The sequence below is a fragment of the Macrotis lagotis genome, chromosome 3, assembly GCF_037893015.1.
Source record: "Macrotis lagotis isolate mMagLag1 chromosome 3, bilby.v1.9.chrom.fasta, whole genome shotgun sequence".
Taxonomy (NCBI): Eukaryota; Metazoa; Chordata; class Mammalia; order Peramelemorphia; family Peramelidae; genus Macrotis; species Macrotis lagotis.
In genome coordinates, this window is record NC_133660.1 from 47,259,118 (window position 1) to 47,264,413 (window position 5,296).

Below are 5,296 nucleotides of genomic sequence, written 5' to 3' on the forward strand. Positions count from 1 at the left end.
TTTTTAAGACAAATAAGGTCAAATCCAAGCAACTGAAGAATACACTTGCTCAGGGGAGGCTGAGGTAATATGATGAAATTGAGTATTTTAACTAAATTTAATTATTAATTCAATGTATTATCAATTAATTTGCTAAAAACCTATTTTACAGAACTTGAAAACATAGTAATAAAATTCATCTGGAGAAATAAAAGGTCAAGAATATCAATGGCATTAATGAAAAATATGCAAAAGAAGGTAACCTAGCTGTATCAGATCTAAAACTAAATTATAATACTGAAATCATAAAAAAAATCTGGTACTGGTAAAAAAAGAGAGAAGTGTATCAGTGGACTATACAACATACAAAAGAAACAGTAATAAATGAAATAGCAATTTAATATTTGATCAACTCAATATAAGAATATTTATTGCCATGGGGGAATGGGGAGAAGTGGATGAAAATGTAGGACTCAAAAGTTTACAAAAAGGTGAATGGTGAAAATTATTTTTTCATGTCACTGAAAACTAAATGAATAAATAACTTCAACAACAAAAATATATAAGAGATGGAGGCAAAGATGAAACAATTTTATAATAGGTAAAATACAGAAAGGGAAGAAAATCAATGGAGAGAAAAAATAAATTAAAAATTTATAAAATCTAATATAGAAAACTAGAATATTTAAATCTAATGTAAAATGGTGGGTAATTTGCAAATTAAGTAAGAGGAAAATTGCTAAAACTAGATAATTAAAAGTTTTTTAAAAAAAGAATTATTAAGTAATAGTCCAAAATTCAACAAAAGGATAAAAATTATAAGGTGGAATATTTAAGATGAGAGAAAGAGAACCTGCTGAAGGTTTTGCCTGAAAGAACATTAAATGATTGTTGTACACAGATATATATACACATACACATAAACACACACATACACACATACATACACTTCTTAGCTCCATATGAACATTTTCAAATTCTTTAATTAACTACATAGAAGAGGAGAGAGATATTACTGTCAAATCTAAAATGCATAAGTAATAACCACATTAGATTAAAATAAACACATAAATATTATAAAAGTCAAGGAAAAACAAAATGTTTCACCCCTAAGTTGAAATTTAATGATATGATTTTAAATTATCTATAAGACAAAGAAGCTGTAGAATTATGCAAAATAAAGTAATAATAGTGCAAAGATATAATTTGAGATAATTAAGTACTCTTGTAATCTACATTAGTATTTGTCATTTTTACATATATTTATTAATTGCTTCTTGATTATGAGGTCTTATAGGAAGCAAGCAAATCTAACAACACAGTGTTCTCAAATTAATGGGCATGCAGCATTTCACATTTGTGTTCTACCAACTTCTTTATTTTAAAAAAACAAAAAGAAAAACAACCCATTAAAATTAATTTTATACTAATTATTTATGTTCGAGGAAAACATATCCCAAAAATCTGTTGTAAAAAGCATTTATCTTTTGTTGTTCACTTGAAATCTATTTCTGTTCATTAATGGATAGCATGGTTTTACAGTTTTTGACTGGAATAATTAATTCCTCTTTCAATGACTATAATTCTTAAAAATTTCAATGCTTTTTGTTTTTGCAGTATAGCCATTGTTTTTTTCTGGTTCTTCATTTATTTATAAAATTCCTCACAATGATTTTTAAAAAATAATATTGATGTTACAAAACAGATTCTTCTTCTGGGTACTGCTTAACTCTGATTAATTCATATAAGTTTTTTTCACACATCTTTTTGAAATCCTCTATTTTCTCATTTTCCATGCATAATAACAAGTTATTACAATAAAATATTATAACTCATCCTGCAATGTTTATTTAGCGAGTTTTGTAAAATCATGAATTCTTCATTATTTATCTTTCATTTTAATTTTAGCATCTGCTTTGTTGATGATGGTTTATGGTCTCAATACTTAAACATTTCTCCTCTGGATACTGTAAATATTTTTAACTTTTTTTCCCTCAATTATTATCCCTTTGTTATGATTTTGAATTTAGTGTGACCATAATTCAATGTTATCATTGCCTTCTTCAAAAATAGGGAAATTTTTTTTCAGATGGCACCAGTATTTGCCCAAATTAACTTTTAGCATCCAGATTTCCTTCCATCATTCTTCAAGTCCAACATAACAAATGTAATCACCACAAGATCCCCTTTACTGACTGCACAAAATCAGTGTTGGCTGACTTTTGCAGAGTTGGGAAAACAAATATGCTTATTTGAGGAAAATTTAGTCTGCCTTTGCTTTTGTTAACTGATACAAGAAGCTGAGGCTAAGAAGGGATTGTGTATAGCACCAATCAATGAAATATATAGATAATCTCAATAAATCACAAAGCATAAATCTATTTTGCATGGAGTTTAATGTCTGATGGATGTTACACAATCTTAGTTTTCTTACCCAGATCTATGAGCCTATGATTAGCATTCTGAACTTTTAATTCACAAAACTGTGGCTATGTTTGTCTTACTGATTTCTTGTCTTGTAGGTTCAATTATAAGAGCTGTATTGCCAGGGCATAAATTCTCTTTTGGTAGCTTTTTATCCCTGAGAATTAGTGAGAACTGGATGAAATGTCTAGTTTTTTTATGGTGTTCTTTTCATTTCCAGAAGTATTTGGAACACTTCACAAATTTTCATGTCATCCTTTTGCAGAGGCCATGCTAATCTCTGTATTGTTCCAGTTTTAGTATAGGTGCTGCTGAAGTAAGCACTCCAGAAATATTTGGGAAAATTGAAATTTTAAACTTTTAGGAGATCAAATAAAAAGATCCCCAAAAGATAGGAACCAAAGTCAGAAAAAATATTCTGTTTTTTTATTATTCTAATATATTAATTTTTACCAGTAAAATCTTGACATTAAGAATCGACACACTTAAGTACATTAGACAATTTATAAGAATATGAGTTATTTCACAGTTGAGAAATGATCATTAGATAAAATAGTCAACTTTCCAATGAAGAATTGAAAGTGATATCTAATCATATGAAAAAATATTTTTATTCACTATTCATTAGGTAAGTGCAAAGCAAAACAGTATCTCATACCTATCACAATTGTTAATATGACAGAAAAGGAAAATGATAAATGTTGCAAGTGTTGTAGAAAAATTGGACTTCTGATCAAGATGGCAGAAAACCACACAAACCTGCCTTAAGCTTTCCTAGCTCTTCCTCAGAACTAGCATGAACCAAGCCTCTTAACAGAATTTGGGCCCACAGAAATCAGAGAAGAACCAAGCAGAACATCTACCAGCAAGGTCTGTTTTGTAGGGGCATGGGCAAGCTGAATTCAGAGAGAAGACTGTCATTGCAGGGGTAGCAGGGCGAGGCCAACAGACTAACCTGAGACAGAAGTGTTTGCTGTGTGCATGGTATTAGGGAGAGCTACAGCATAGAAGAATTTGTTGTAAGGGGCAGGAGAGCTCCAGCTAGACAGTTAGACATCAAGCCCAGTAAGTTCAGTTGGTCTGGAAGACCAGGGCTATGAGCTCCCATGTTTTCAGTTGAGTACTCATGTCTCCAGTTGAGTCACATTCCCCCCATTCCTGTGGGAGAAAATTACTCTTCACAAATCATAGTAACAGCCCCCTCAAACTCCAAGATACTGAAATGAGCAGCAGTTCTCTGCCATGGTTGATTAAGGTTTAAGGAGGTTAACTATATAGCCCAAGGACCCAGACCTCATTGTTCAAGTATAAACAGGATCCTGCTGCTTTCCCCATCTACCCAGGTTTTGGGAGTGGGTCATTAATCAAGGTCACAAACATACCAGAGAAAGCATCTAGCATCCCCTACTGGCTGACCCAATTGGAGTTACTAAACCCAGTGAGCAAAGCCTCTAGGGATTTCAACACCAAACATCTCTGAACTAACTTCCCCAACACAATATTCTAGGAAAATGAAGAAAATCCAGCATAAAGAGGGCCATTGGAAGTTACCTTGAAGACAAGGATCTTGACTCAGAAAGAAGTAGAAATTCAGAGGAGAATATGAATTAGTCTCCAGCTCAAAAAGACTTCTTAGAAGAGATCAGAAAAGAGTTTAAAAATCAATTGGAAAAACTGAGAAAAGTCACACATGAGAAATTGTTACTTTGCAAGTGAAAATTCTCATCTTGAAACAAGAAAATGAAAAATGCATTTGGACAAGTGCAAAAAGAAAAGAATTCTTTCAAAATCACAATTGGACAAATGAAAAACTCCTTTAAAAATAGAATTGATCAATTGGAAAAATGTAAATGAAGCTGTAAAAAGTAAATGAAGAAAATTCTTCTTGAGACTTCTGGGGCAGAAGCAAGATGGTGGCATGAAGCTAACCTATTCCCAGAGCCTTTCTCTACCAAAGGTAAATGAAGCCTCTACTCTGACATTCACACCAACAATCCCACCAAGAAAAAGAGATTAAAAGAAATTTTCAACTTAAGACATCGTGGAAGATTTTCATTGAATGCCTGTATCTTTGCGGGAAAAGGAGAAGTAAAGTCCAGGAGGAAGGAGAGCAAGGATAGCCAGAAGGGGGCTTTTAGCCACAGTGCAATCCAGGTCCCAATATCTTAATAATAACTAAGGTCCAAGCAGCTAGATATCAAGCCAGTAGGGAGGATCACAACCCTAAACAAAGTCTGAACCCTGAGAGCACCAGGGTAAAAGACAGGACTGGGTTGGGAAGAGTCCTCTCTTACGTTAGAACCTGGATATAAAGGAGTAAATAAACCTCAGCAAAGGTAAGGACTGGACTGCATAGGCAACATCTTGGCCAACAACAAAGCAGGGATCAGATCCCAGTCTCAGCAAAATAAAGCTTGAATATAAACTCCATATACCCCAAGAGCAGAACTACTACAATAAAAATGAACAAAAAAGCTAAAAGATTGATGACTATAGAAAGAGACTTCATGGATAAAAATGACAGCAATGCAATGTCTGAAGAGGAAAGCTGTGAAAAATCATTCACAGGAGAATTATCAAGACAGTCTCTAAACATGACTGAAATACAAAAGCTAACTTATGAGCTCAGAAAAGAAATTAAAAACCAAAGAAGAAAGGAAGAAGAAAAATGGAAAAAGGATATGAATGTTGTGACAAGGTAACCAAAGAAAATTGTGACAAGTTAACCAAGGAAATCAATTCTATTAAAAGTAAAACTAATCAATTGGAAAAGGAAACACAGATGATAATTCAGGAAAATAAAATCCTAAAAATTAGAATTGAACAGTTAGAAACTAATGAATCTACAAGACAACAAGATTCCATCAAACAAAATAAAAAGACAAAAAAATTG

The 5,296-nt window shown here is 32.4% G+C and overlaps 1 non-coding gene across 1 annotated transcript; it reads right to left on the reverse strand.

Annotated features, from left to right (window-relative positions):
- Positions 1–2,623: 2,623 nt before the first annotated feature.
- LOC141519696 (U6 spliceosomal RNA) lies at positions 2,624–2,727 on the reverse strand. The gene has a single exon (XR_012477359.1). It is a non-coding gene; the product is annotated as a U6 spliceosomal RNA (small nuclear RNA).
- Between the last annotated feature and the right edge of the window lie 2,569 nt (positions 2,728–5,296).